The sequence below is a fragment of the Brassica oleracea genome, chromosome C9 (assembly GCF_000695525.1).
Source record: "Brassica oleracea var. oleracea cultivar TO1000 chromosome C9, BOL, whole genome shotgun sequence".
Lineage (NCBI taxonomy): Eukaryota > Viridiplantae > Streptophyta > Magnoliopsida > Brassicales > Brassicaceae > Brassica > Brassica oleracea.
In genome coordinates this window covers 7,626,105-7,641,874 of record NC_027756.1, presented here as the reverse complement: position 1 = coordinate 7,641,874, position 15,770 = coordinate 7,626,105, and the positions used below count along the sequence as shown (strand labels likewise).

At 37.5% G+C, this 15,770-nt stretch overlaps 1 protein-coding gene and 1 pseudogene across 1 annotated transcript in view; one reads left to right on the top strand and one right to left on the bottom strand.

Annotated features, from left to right (window-relative positions):
• Positions 1-15,770, top strand: part of LOC106318254 (protein NUCLEAR FUSION DEFECTIVE 4-like) — a 20,215-nt gene that overhangs the window by 2,950 nt on the left and 1,495 nt on the right. The gene's annotated exons all lie outside the window — the stretch shown is intronic.
• Positions 8,377-10,708, bottom strand: LOC106318255 (annotated as a pseudogene).

Sequence of the window (15,770 nt, the reverse complement as noted above, 5' to 3'; positions counted from 1 at the left end):
CCAAACGGAAAGCCTCCTTCCAAAACGAACTCAGGAAAATGCGATCCCTATCCGACACAATGCTACTAGAGAACCCGTGCAGTCGAACAATACCCTCCACAAAGCAGTTTGCCACTTCCACCGTAGTGAAAGGATGACGAAGACTAAGAAAATGAGCTTATTTGCTTAGCCTATCAATCACCACGAGCACCACATTCACCCTCTGTGAAGTAGGCAAGCCCTCAATAAAATCCATTGCAATCTCATCCCACACACGTATTGGTAAGGGAAGAGGTTGAAGAAGACCAGCAGGAGACAGTGTTGATGAATTATGTGTCTGGCAAACAACACACTCTTGCACATAACGCTGCACTGACCGTGTTATTCCTTCCCAATAGAATGAACGTTGCACTCGTTTAAGAGTCTTCAGAACTCCAGAATGACCACCACCCAAACTATCATGCGCCTCATGCAATAGTAACGGAATGAAAGTCGATGTCTTAGGTATCATCAGCCTCCTCTTGTACCAAAGACGACCCTCAATCACTTGATAGTTATTGTTGATCAAAGAACGATCGAAGACCCTTTTGATCATACTTTGTAACTCTGGATCAGCATCAATTTCTTTATACAAATCCTGGAGCTGTAAAGCTGTAGGAGTTGTCAAAGAGAGCAACAAAGTACTCGCAGAAACGTCCAAGCAACACATGCTCCGAGAAAGCCCATCCGCAGCCTTATTCTCACACCCCGGCTTGTAAAATATCTCAAAGTCAAATCCCAAAAGATGAACCAACCACCGTTGATACTCCATATTGACCTCCTTCTGTTCCAACAAAAATTTTAAACTCCGCTGATCCGTATGCACCTCAAACTTTCTTCCAACCAGAACCAGATAATGTCTCCACTTCTTGACTGCCAACACCACCGCCATTAATTCCCTCTCATACGCAGGCTTTAACTGTTCTCGATCAGTAAGAGCATAACTAAAGAATGCAATTGGCTTCTTCTCCTGCATCAGAACAGCACCCAAACCCACGCCAGAAGCATATGTTTCCACAATAAACTTCTTCGAAAAATCTGGTAAAGCTAATACTGGAGCAGTACACATAGCCTTTTTTAATTCCTCAAAAGCCAACTGAGTAGCAGAAGTCCATAAGAATTGCTCTTTCTTCAGCAAATTTGTAAGGACTTAGCAATTAACCCATAATGCCAGACAAAACGCCTGTAGTAACCTGTTAAAACTAAGAACCCTCGCAGCTGCTTAACATTCTTAGGAGTAGGCCATTGACGCATAGCTTCTGTCTTTGCACTATCAGTTGAGACACCATCTTTAGAAATTATGTGCCCCAAATACTCGACCTGCGTCATTCCCATCACGCATTTCTTCTTGTTTGCGAATAACTGATTCTCCTGAAACACCTTCAATACAGCTTGAAGATGCTGCACATGTAATTCTACTGACTTGCTGTAAACAAGCACATCATCAAAGAACACCAGCACGAAGTCACGCAAGAGCGGCTTGAAGATCTTATTCATCAGTGCATGAAACGTTGCAGGAGCATTGGTGAGGCCAAAAGGCATCACCAGAAATTCATAATGCCCTTCAACTGTCCTGAACGCCGTCTTGGGAATATCCTCCTCGACCATACGAATTTGGTGGTAACCAGAACATAGATCCAGTTTAGAAAACACCACGGCGCCATTCAATTCATCCAGTAGCTGATCTATGACCGGAATGGGAAACTTGTCCAAGACGGTGACTCTGTTCAGAGCTCTATAATCCACACAGAACCGATGACTATTGTCCTTCTTCTTCACAAGTAAAATCGGACTCGAAAAAGGACTAGTACTAGCATGTATCACTCCAGACTGCAGCATTTCCTCCACCATCTGTTCCATAATCACCTTAGTTGCGTGTGGGTAACGGTACGGGCGAACCGAGACCGTGGAGACTCCTGGAAGTAATTGTATAGAGTGCTCACTTCCTCGAAAAGGAGGTAACCCCTGTAGCAATGCAAACACTGACTCCCAAGCCTTTAACAGCTCCGTAATTGCTGGATCACAAGTAACTGTAGACGTTGTCACAACTGCACTAGAGAGCATCAATTCCAGAATCTCCAACTTTGTACTCACAGCGGAATGTAAAGATTTCAAGGACAAACGAGGTCCGTGCAAACTCCTATCTCCCAACAATGTAACTCTCCCTCCTTGATAAGAAAACGACAACTCCTATTTCTTCCAATCCATCTCACATTTGCCCAATGTCTCCAGCCATTGAACCTCCAAAATAACATCTACTGATCCCAATTCCAGCGAAATAAAGTCTGAAATGAAACACGCATTGTTAAGCTGAATAGGAACATCTCTGCACTCTCCCAACCCTTTAACTATCACGCCATTCCCCAAAAGTACATCCATACCTCCCGCTTCACACAACTTCAGATGTAACTTCTGCATCACAGTTGGAGATAGGAAATTATGCGATGCTCCACTGTCCACCATGCAAATAACATCACTTCATTGTCTTAGGAGCGTCGATACCCACAAAAGCAGAGTAAGATAATGTTTTCAACTCCGGATGTAACCACTCCTCAGGTCTCTCCTCTCGCTCCTCTTCAGCATCCAATAACTCCACTTCAAATCCATTAATGACCGTAGGCACTCGGAATTCCTTCTTTGGACATATTGCTTCATGCGCTTTAGACCATTTATCCCCACATTTAAAACAAAGCCCCTGCCTCCTTAACGCATCCAATTCCGCATCAGAATGACGCTGTCTTGGTCGTTGAGATGGCCTAGAAGGTGGGACATTCTCTTTCTGTGGCTTGATATCCAACATCACAGCCTTCTGGTTATTATTATAGAAACCGCCAGAACGAGCATTAGTGTTGCCACCACCATTGATAGGCTTCGAAGCCACCTTTGAAGCATCACCCAAAACACGACAGAACGTGCTAGACTCCATTTTCAACACGGCTGCAATGTAGTTTGAAAAGCCCTGTGGTTCCTTCATGCAAATCACCTCCTTCATCTCTCTGTTGAGACCAATATAGAAAATCCGTTCCAAGTGATGATCATCCAGTCCTAAAACCTGAGCTGATAAATCTTCAAACTCCGATACGTAATCAGCTACAGAACCAGTTTGCCTGATAGAAAACAAGCGTGTGCTCGGCTCATCCTCAATAGATTCAGAGAAGCGCACAAACAAGCTCTGTTTCCAACTCCTAAAGCCACCACGACGCATCACCCACGCAAACCACTTCTTCAAAGCACCTTTCAAACATAGCGGAACCAGATCCAATCTTGCCTCCTCATCATACCTTCCCAATTCATAAAAATACTCCACATCCACCACCCACTCTGAAACTCTAGTACCATCGCAGAACAGCATCTCAATTTTCTTAAGCATATTCTCGCGATTGTCTAGATTAAAATCATCCTCCCTACACGCCAATGGTGAATGCTCACAAACTCTCTCAAAACGGGAAGTCCGTACCTGCGAATGTGACGACGCGAGTACAGGATCTCGTATTGGCGTCTGGATTGGTGATTGATCAATCACCTGTTGTTTCCCCAACGCCTTAAGCACCGAATCGAGTTTCGAATCCATCGACGACAACTTCGTATCCAGTGCGCCGACTCGCGACTCCAACGAACCAAAGCGATCGTCCTTCAACTTCGCATCATCGCACAACCTCTCATAAGCTCCCATCAAAAACTTCACCTGACCTTAGATCTGCTTCGTCGGATCCATAGAAGCATTAGAATAGCCCGAATTTGAAGACATCGTCGCGATTTGAGAAGATCGAACCGTTTCACCGCACCAATGATAGAGTAAAGTAGATGAAAGATTTGTAAACTGAAATACTCGTGTATTGAAATGGAAATAGCTTTGTAAAGTTCAGATGTGATCTCTATCTCATGGCGATATAGATCAACACCTACGATCTCATAGCGATCGTTAAGAGACTCATATCGTCTTCTCTCAACATACAAAGCATAAAGAAACTACAACGACTCTCTTCCTTTATTAATACTCCATCTCGAGTTGAGAAGACTCTAACCGCTAACCCTCCACTTCCTTCAGAGTCTTCTCCTTTCTTGCCAGCTCACCCATTTCCTCCAAAAAGAATGCATCACTCGGATCGGCCACGTCATCCAACTCCTTATTCATAATCTTCTTTTCCCGCCTCACATAAGAACGTTGGTACTTATCAACCACATCCGCTTATGTGTTTCCATATTGGTACGTCATGATTTTATCACCACCAAAGACCATAGATGTAATTATCAGAGACAAGGCTTTGTGATATTAATTTTGTTGGCAGTGCTTGTGGTGGTTACGTACCTAGATGGAGAAAAGACGCTACCATTAACCGTAGTCCAAGCCGTGTAGCAGCTAAGTGTTATCTTCTTTGTTACTTGTGTAACAAGCAACATATTTAGCTTAGGCTAAATGTTTCATGTGTAGGAAGCATGCAACCATTAACCGTAGTCCAAGAGCAGTAAGTTGCTCATTGCGGAAGTCAATAGGGCTTTAAAAGTCTACACAAGAAGCAGAGCATAAAATATTAAATATGGAAAGAAGATCTTTATAAAATAAAGAAAAGACGGACCTTGACCCAGAAGTTTTCAAATATAGGGGGGTCTGGCAGGAGCTTTCACACTGTACGTACGCTTTTCATCAATCACTGTGACCGGATCGTCGTGATCCAAGTATTCATCAATGAATGTCTCTGACCCAGCAGGAAATCTGGAAGCTTATCTGCATAACGAGCTTCGTATCTGCAACAACGTAATCAGAGCTACGTGGATTTAGCTGATGATATGCTGGTGTGGGAATTAGGGAATCTTCTGAAAGCTGAGAACATGGATGGATGGGTTCAACCACTTGTGTTCCCACCCGTGAGGCGAAAAATTGCACAAGTAATCTAGTGACGCTTCGGTCTCTAGTAGCTCAATCCCCTCATCCTCTAGTTACCATTAGACACTGACTGAGACAGAATAGAAGACGCCATTGACTTTATCATCTTTCGCCTCATGTAGGCACTAACTCTGACCGAACCGTAGTCTGCACCTCTAACGCTGCGTGATAAAGGCAATCGCTCAATAGAAACGAGATTCTTTGAGGGATGAGATATAAAAAGATCAAGTGAGTCTGGAAATAAAGTCGTTATGCCTAGTGAAGTTTAAAAGTATCAAGTGTGTGAAGCATAGCAATTGAGAGGATAACATCAACAATACTGATAAGAGAAAAACCATTTACCTGTGTCGAATTCTGGAATCAATTCCCCAAAATCTGACATGGTTGGGAATCTCAACAAGCCCAATTACTTCTGCAGAATCTTGTTATCTCAGGAAAGAAGAGGAGATATCAAATGTCCTACAAAAATGATCTTTTACATCTAGCTTGGGCGTTACTAAGAGACCTACTTGGCAGATCATGGCCAACAGTTTGTTGGCTTCCCCACAGGACGACGTCATCTGATCCATAACACCACATGGAGCTCCAACAATGTGATTCTCTACCTAGCAGGAAACAGGAAGGAATAAGAAAACACAAACATTGCACAAATTGACCTACTATAATGTTGAACATGAAAATTACATTTTTATGCACAAATTTAAACATAAACTATATACAAAACCTAAAGATAGCACATTATGCGCAAAATTACATTTTTACATTTCTAATGAATAAGAAAAATTGTTAATCAAAAGTAATCAGCATTTTGAATGTGCGAGTTGTTACATTAACTACCTTTTTCCGACGTAAATGTAGTTAAGCATATAAACTGTAGAGAATCTCAAAACAAGAGTAGATTTGCTCAAATGAGCTTTATTGATAGAACATAAAGATGAAACTGAAATAGCTTATTAAAGCTTTATTAATATGCAGGGAAGAAAGAAACTTTAGATCGTCTGCAAGATGAAATTATTTTGGATTAATAATCAACAAAGGAGGAATGCTGCTCACGACAGCTTTCTTGTTGTTTAAAAAGATTGACACTACTACATATATATTAAATTTCTCTTGATAAAACCCTAAACATATGGGCCAACGATATCACTTTGGGCTTGACAACTTCATTGTGGGCTTGTGTCTAATACTTCCCTGCAAACTTGGGGTCGGGTGAAAGCAAAATGCCAAGTTTGAACCTCAAATGATGGCTTGGTGGAGTAAGTAGTGGAAGAAGGATCACATGGAGCTATAGGTGTAATCTTCAATTCACCATGATAATAAATGTAGAAAATGCTCAAAGAGCTTTATTTGAACAGAAACATAATAGCTTATTAAAACTTTATTTGAGTGCAAGAAATATAAATAAAAAGAGAGACTGTAATCTTGTCTTCAAGAACAGAACATACGTTAATTGTATTTCAAAATGAGATAGGGAGAAGCTGCTTGTAGCAGCCAAGGTTACAACTTCTGAACAGATAACAACATATATATATATATATATGAATCTATGACCCTAGTTACATGAGTTATAAAGGCTTCTTATAGATCATGAGGTTGGGCTTTTCTTTGGACTTCAATACTCCCCCACAAACTTAGCGTAGGTGGATATCAATGGAGCTCAGTTTGAAACACATGTTGTACTTGATAGGAGCAAATTAGTAAGAAGGATCCCATGGAGGTGTAAGTAAATTGCTCACTTCATCACAGAGATAGAGATTAGTACGAGATTGTTTGGTCTATACTTGGAGAGTATCACATGGCTTCACTCAAAGGTTTCTCTTGAACGAAGGGTGTGGTGCAATCCAGAAACTGCCCCAAATTTGACATGACCCGACCCGACCCGGGACAGAGCAATCGAAGGTGGAGCACTCATCAGCAACGTAACGGATAGAGGTTGGTTCTCTCCTTAAAACGGTAACGCGTTATACTCGTGTCTATGCCTGGGCGTTCAGATACCCGTTCGGGTTTGGGTCGGGTGCTTCGGATTTTCGGGTTTTCGAATGGAGAGGTATAGAACCCGTTCGAATTATTTTTATACTTCGGATCGGGTTCGGGTTATTTCGGTATAACCGAACTGTGTAACAAATAATAAAAAAATCTATGTATCTTTGATTTGACCATGTGAGACCAGAAATAATACTGTTGAAGTTAAAAGATTGAACAACTTAATATAAGATTTATGATCTTTCTGATTTGTTATTACGTTGAAGAACACAAGCATGTATTCTTTTTCTTCGTGTAATATCTACTTGTATTATCTTGAATAGAAAATGGTAAAGAATCCATCTATTTATAAATCAAAATCAAAGATACATCAAAATCAAACAGAAATCAAACCTGGATAATCATGAATGTTTGAGCTCATGCTTGTGTAAAGAGCAAAGAGAAAACAAATCGCAAATACTACTTGTAATCAAATATAAATCAAAATCGCAAAGTATAGTGATTCATACATGTAATCGGTCATAAAATGAGTTTGAGTATGTACTGAACATATACCTTGAAAAAGGAGAAGACGGAAAGATGAATGAGAATGGAAGATGTAAGTTTAGGGTTGGTGATTATATATATATTCGGGTAATTGGTTCGAGTATCGGATATAACCAATCAGGTATGGGTATCCGGACTGGTTGAATTCTAAACCCGTTCGGAATTTTTTAAAACTTTGGTTCGGTTCGAGTTTTTCGGGTCGGTTCGGGGTTCGGGTTTTGGTTAACATGCCCATGCCTACTCGTGTCGACAAAATAATAATTTATGTATTTCATTAATGATTTGAAGATACAACAACAACACTGAAACAACTCTATGTGATCGCCAAAGGGTGAAGAATGAAGTTAATATCTTTTGAACCGTAGCTGGTTTAGGAAATTTAATTTTGGCGAATCCGGTAGGAATTTTGCAAACAGTTTTCACATCTGGTTAACTTAAAATTATTTTGATATTAAGTGGGTTGAACCTCGATTTGTATCGAGGCTTCCAAAAATTGACGAGCAGGCACCAACCAAAGTAAGGCCAGGCCCATTCGCCTTTGTTTAAATAATGTCAGTCAAATTTTGGAGGCACGATTCGTCGTCACTAAACGATCATTGACGAATCATCCTACCTCTGACAGAAACGGGTAAGTTCTATTCAACCAACTCATTCCCATTTTATACCCCACAGAGAAAACAATCATCTCGCACAACCACCGATGTGGGACAACTTTTTTGAACTGTAACAATAATACATATATCAGTCATCAATATAGTTTTATTAATTATTTACCTTATATTTATCTATTATTTTAATTTCTATATATTATATAAATATTTTTATTCTAATTTAGAAAAGGAAAAATAAATAAATAGAACAAGAAACCTATTTGAATGTAGCAAAAAATAGAACCGTATTCAAACTGTAACAATACAAATAGAATAGATTCTGTAGTCCGTCCTTTTAACGTTTCAAGTTTGATAGAAGAATAGGTGAAGAAAACCGCCATATCTGGAATTGAGAGCTCAAGTGGTTCCTGGAGAGAAAAAAATGAAAATCCTATAACAACATCAATCCAACTTTTGAGACATGGGAGCCATTCTTTAAACCCACAACTATCCATTTTGCAGAGAGTAGTAATGTACATAAGAGTCATTCTTTAAACCCTCAAAAGATTTGTCTTTCATAAGAAACTGCAATAGTAATGATAATAACCTAAGCAGAGACTGGTGTCTTGGTTTGGTTTTCTCCCATCTTCCACTGTCTAATCTTCGCCAAAGTCTTCTCCACCTTCAAAATGCGTGCTTCCAACTTCAATGCTATGTCATCTGTTCCAAGTTTTCTCTGGTTCAGTCTCCCATCATCAACAACAACAACAACATCAACTTCTTCTTCCTTCTCAGCTATTCTATTAGAAGCAACCAGAGGATCTGAAGAGCTGGTTTCATCATTCTCTACACTCATTCTCTTTATTTCAGGCACTGCTACAGTTTCATCTCCAGAAGCAAGCTTTTGAGGAAGGTCTGGAACATTGTTATCCACTTCAACTCCAGCATAAGCATATTCTCCTCCTTCGGTATTCTCTACGTTATCACACTTTTTTGTAAGCTTGATAATCTGAGCAATGGTAATGTTACCATCTTCTTACATCTCATCTACTGCATCAGAAGCAACATTAGGATCTGAAGAGTTGTGTTCATCTCCAGAAGCAAGCTTGTGCTTCTGAGGAAGGCCTGGAAGATTGCAATCCTCTTCAATATCCTTTACATCACCACACTTCTTTCTACATTTGATTCTCTGAGCAATGGTAATGTTATCATCATCGTCTTCTTCATATTGTGTTTGACAACGATCCATAGCGTTCTCGTTGTCATCCTCACTAGCTCGCTTGCGTTTCTTGTTTGTCAATTGCTCAGCTTTCTTCATTCCATCTCCTAACTTTTGAAAGACTTGGCTCAATGGCAGTACCTTAAGAGGTACATCATCATCATCATCACCTGTGTTGCTTGCATTGAAAGTCTCAGCTGGTTCTTTCACTGACTTCATCCACCAGTCTCGGTATTTGGCAGCAGAAACAGAAGATGTGGTAAGGCGAGAAGCGATATGTTTCTTTGTACCAACAAGAGCCCTATTGGTGAAGTTAATAGCTAAACCAGGAAGATCCTGAGCCAATCCAAACTGCAATGCCACTCTATTCGGATAGTAATCCTCTTTAAAACCAAAACCATCAAGCGTAGAAACTCTCACACACCGAGCAAACTCATCATCACTCACCCTCTTAGCCTTTTCGTTGTAAAACCGAGGTGGGTTCCAGTTCCTCAACGGTTTAGTATAAGGACGCCAATCAAAATCATCACCAACAAGAAAGGGTCCCACATTATCAGCTCCCTGTCTCAGACCACTCCAACGAGCAATTCTTGGTTCAGCATTTGGTATCACTCCAGGTCTTGGTCCAACGCTCTTGAACCTCTCCCATATCCACACTTGGACCAACTTAAACAGAGACCTAACGTCCACACTATGAGTAGAAGAGGACAAAGCATTCACTTTACCCAAATCTCTGTAAAGGCAAGCGAGAACAGCAGGCGCAAGAGCGATCCTTTCACCTCTAGCTAAACGAACAGCGACGGAGAACACATGTTTCGAAATCGAACAGCCTTGTTTCTCAGGAAACACAAAGTTCGAAAGCCAAAACGCAAGGAAAGCCTCGTGCGCCATCTGATCGTCTTCGAAGCTCGAGATCCATGAAACCTGCTTCACCCTCTCCTTTCTCCGTTTCTCGAGTCTCAAAACCGATTCTTTCGTATCCGAGCTTTCGAGCGGAGTGTATACAGAGGAGCCCAGAACGGAGAGTCACGTCCTCGAGGGTTATCGTAGCTTCGCCCCAAGGGAACACGAAGGTTTTGGTTTTAGGGTTCCATTTCTGAGATAGGGAGAGGATGAGATTGCGGATTTTGTGAGTGGATGCTTTGATTGCTTCCAAGATTCCGGATTGTATCCAGATGGGTTTGTGTAAAGCAAGCTGACATTTTTCGAAACCAAGACTTGAACTTTTGGTTCGGGAGCCTCCACCCAGAGAAGGAAACGCATAAAGGTGACGACTTTACGCCTGGACAAGGTTCAGACCCATCAATGGTGGTGGTTACATGGGGTTTTAAAAGATGGGATTTTTTAATGATGGGTCGAGTGTGAAGCACCATGAGCTCTTCCCTCTCTCCAACGAGGTTTCCATGACTGGATGTTGAATCCATTTGGAGAAGAAGAAGAACAAGGTTGATAACGAAGAGACAACGCTTTTAAAACCTATAAATTTTGTTATTTTTGTTTGTTTGTTTGGGCTCAAGAAATGTTACAAATACCAACCGTATATTCTACGGTATCCGAAAGAAACAGTGAAACAAATAAACAAGCAATTTTAATGTTTCTAACTAATTATCCATATCTTTCTCAATTTTGTATAAGAAAAATCCAGTTTTTTTTATAGGTTCTGGATCGACGTAGTTATTTTATTTCGTGATTTTTTCCTATGAAAAGTGTGTTATTTTATGAAAACCCTTTAACAAAAAAAAAAATGTGTGTTATTTTTGTTACCTATCCATGTTGTATGTCAACGAGTGAGAGGAGATCGATCTTGAAGAAGTCACCGAAGAAAAATAAGCAGAGCCATTTGTGATGGTTAATGAATATACACATGCAACACAACATTTTAGCCATGAGCGTAATTTGAAGCTCCACCACACCAATGAGCCATATGGCTTATATGGATCAAAGTTATACAGACGCAAATACGTGGTTTTATATGTGTGACCGTTGTAGGGTCATTCTCCATATTACATATTTTATTAGATAGGGCACACATATAAAGCCTTACTAGATCATCACAGTATGGGGGAGGATATATTTAAGGTTGAAACTACTCCCAACAACGATAACACTCGACCTTGAAATTTTTATGTATGTTTTTCTTGTTTTCAAAAGACTTGTTGGCAGATTGTCCAACACTCTAGTTTCTAAGAATGTCCATCTTCAAATTTTTTTTTTGATAAAATATTAAAATAAAAAAATAGTTTCACCTCTTTACCAGGTGTCGGACTGGCTATTAGACACTCTTTTACCAATAGGCCAACAATTCGTTGGTGTCTTCAAGTTTAGGTACTTGTTCTGTAATAAAACATGCCATGTGGATTTATAACTTTAGATTGTTGTATTAACCTTTTAGCTAAGCTAGAGGCCAACCGAGCTTGAGATAACCTGATATTTTTTATGGGCCGAAACAACCCAACCCGCTTATTATTTGTTTATACTTTATAAGCCCTAATCCGGAACACTTTATTTTTAGTTCACAAGCCATTAACAATCATATACTATTACTTGACAATTACACTTGAGTACTTTTTCGTATGAAAAACACTGAAAACAATTTGAATCTAAGTCAAAAAGAAAAAGATAGTGTAAAATCAGAAGAAATTCTCGTGAAACCATATCTAAGTCACTTAAACGATAAAGTTGTCACATATATAGTTAATGAACATACAACTATTCTGTTATCGTTAAGATGACCATGAACAGATAAGTTAAACTAAAATAACTAATTTGAAAACTGATGACAAGTTCAGAAAACTACCAAATATATGCTAACTAAAGTGTATGCGTCTTCATACAACATAACTAGTTTAGCACCAATGACGCCGGATCATTAGCTAGTAATTAAATCATGAACTATACAAGACTCGCTGCAATAATGAGTTAAACAATGTTAATGCAACTTGTAATCCTGGTAGAAATATCTTGATGAACTTTTTATATGATTCTTTCTAGGACATGTATGTCTACATCGTACATGCAACATGCATATCAATGTATTGCATGAAACATGTAAGGGAGTATGCATATGGAATATGCTTTGGGAAGGTTAATTATTATTTGAAAGGGCATAAAAATGTTAAATTGCACTGAAGAAAAGAGAGTAAGTTTGTTTGGATATGGTCTTCATTTTCTCTATAATTTCTTCTCATAATGTTAGCATTCAATTCAATCCAACTTATTCGCAATTATCGATTTTTCACATACTTTTCACTAGTAGAATTCCATCTTCACTATTTTCTCATTTTAGCATCCCATTCAACTCCACTTTTATTCCTCGACATTGATTTTCCGCGATATACATTTAAGGATGTTTCCTTTTAACGATTATCGTTAATAAAAACATATGTATATGAGTGTTGCTTAATCAATATTATAGAAAGTTAAACCCTAGATTATTGGAAAAAATACAACTTAATCAAATTATTGGCAAAAAGATACTAAACACATTTTTTGGACAAAATGTAATCTTAGAAGGCTAGACCCTAGATTCTCTCTTCCTTGTTGTTGGCTTTGATTCACGAAAAATCCAAAAGCAAACATTTTCTCAAAAGAAAATTTTTTTTTTCCTTAAAGACTTGCTAACGTGGAACCGTCAAAACTTAAAAGCTAGAAAAAATATGATCATGATGTGGGCACATATATAGACATAATGTGTCGTTGTAGTGGATGTGAACATATATCTACATGATGTATTCGTTGGACTTGGATTATGATGATGGCTCATCACATCGTTTTATTTTTACCAATAGAATATATTCAATGACCTAATATGATGAACTACACAAAAAGCCCAAACGATGTCGTTTTCACTTAAATTTGTTACATTGAGAACATATCTAGTATCTCCGCCTTTTAACTCGTTTGAGGTTACATTTTTTTTATAGTTTTAAGTTTTCCTTTTTGTTTTATTTGTTCAGTTTGTGTATGAATTTTCACAATAAATTTATAAAATTAGATTGAGGTCGCTTCTTTATGGCGTGCCATCCGACTTAGAAAATTTCAACTGGTAAGGTCAATGTCTTGTTAACCCATTGACCTATAAGTTGTTAGCTCATGTATAGAATATTTTGCAAGTGTATAAATTTCACAGTTCATTAGTTTAAAGTATGTATCTTAATGGTTGGTAACAGTTCACATCAGTGAATTGGCTGTTCGCCCAAAAATTGGTGGAGAAAGATTGAAAAGTCTCACAAGTTCGGGAAAGGAAATCGCATGGTTGAGATAAATCATGGACTCTAATTATTAGGTTCCAACCATAAATTGACTGAAAATAAAAAATACTTACATAAAGATTAGGTTACATATACTTGTTACATGCTACATACAAACAGGCACACACACACAAATTCAAGTTGTAACATATCATATGTTATAACCAAACTCATCTTAAGAGAGTAAAGTTTGAGCCGGTCTGCACTCACTAGCTCATACCATATCTAACTAAACAAAGATGGCAAAACAACTTCCATAACGTTTCTCATAAACCTAACTAGTATCTCAACGTCATTCTTTAACGACAAAAATCCTGGTAACTGGAATATTGATATTATTTCCCTTGTTTGCTTTTGATTTATGCAAGAGAAGGGTAACGGAAACGTTGAGCTGACTCTATAGTTGTGGGCAAAACCGGTTGTTTAACAAAGATTGAATCATTTGGATACTGATAGACCAAAAAAATTGCGTTTGTGGAAGATGTTATGGACTCTTTAACAATATGAACTTGTGGACCGTGGTAGATGTATGAACTATTATGGGTATTCATAGAAGAGATTAGGGTTTCAAGTGGAAGTGTTAGTGTTGAGCTTTTCTAACCCATCATTTGCAACTTCATGACCTTATACTTTCAAGAAAAACCCATGGTATGTGGTAAAAAGAGAGAATGAAGGAAGAGAGATGAAGATTGCATTGAGAGCTATGTTACATGGAAACGGAAGCGGGTACGTGGAAGCGGAAGCGTATGGAAGCGCAGAAGCGAGATTTTTTAAAAAATTAGGAAGCGGGTACGTATTGGAAGCATATATCCATTTATACATATATATATATATTAAAATATAAGAAAATTTTATAAAATTTAGGACTAAAATTATATGATTTAAACTTATAATTAAGTATATATTCATTTATAATAATTTTGAAATGATTTCATATTAAAACTGTGAAAATACACATAAATTAAGTTTAAAAGAAATCATTATATTAATTATTTTTAATACTTCATAAATAATTGACACAATATATTTGAATCTATGATATATATATCTTTAATAAAAACCTCTATGCGTAAAGATACTTCATAGTATTAGTTTAAATATTTATATATTTTAATTCTCTCTATTTCATTACTATTAAAATTTAGATTTTATATAAATTAAAACTATGAATTTTAAATTTTTTTGTTTTGATTTATGACATTGTGTTCTTAAAAAAATGTGGAAGCATGATTCCAAAACGGAATTGTAAGCTTCCAACGTGTTTTTAAAGAGAATATTTTAGAAGCCTTTTGGAAGCGAGATTCCGTAAGCTTTCACAAGGTTCCGATTCCGATTCCGGTTCCGAAGTGGGAAGCGGACGTCCGATGAAGCTTCCGTGCAACCTAGATTGAGAGTTTAATGCCTTGGGTTGGGTGGTAAGATAATAAAAACTAGGATAGTGCCCGCATTATAAATAACGCGGATATTTTATTTGCACCTTTATTATAGTGAATCAAGTAATTAACGTTTCTTTATTATTTGATATTTATTCAGATGATTTTAAATATGATATATTTAAAATATCTGTAGTAAATTATTCTTATAAGATTTAATTATTTTTATGACTTTATATTTAAATACTTAACAAATTCTCCAAAAAATATGGTAACAATACAAATTTATAACCTAATTAATATCTTACATTATCAAATAAGCCAATATTAAGTGTGTTGTATAATTAGTTACGAAATGGTCCAAAACTTAAATGACAACTTTAATGAGTAGATAAAAAATAAGATTAGATTTAAGTGGCTTTTATAGAGATGAGCCAAGAGGGTAACGTTGTCATGTGTGCTGGGTGGTTAAGACTTAAGAGTACGAATGTACATGAATTATTGATTTTAAAATATTTTTAATATATAAATAGCCTACCAGGCTTCAGTATGGATCTCGTATTTCCTAACATTGAGTATATAGATGTTACACAAGTTTTATGAATCATAAACCGAATACCATAGTCAAAACCTCTAAATCAGTGATAAAATACTACAAATAATATGCACTAGATTAAGATCCGCGCCTTGCGCGGGATAAACATTATATATAAAAATTATTTTATGTATTATATGTTCTTACATATTATGAAATAATAAATATATATTGAATAATTAAAACTCAGTAACTATTACATATATAATTAAATTGGCGTGAACGTATAAATCAAATTTATTAATCCAAACAATTTTTTTAAAAAATTTGATAGGATATGTAATTAAATTTAAATGATATTAACATACATA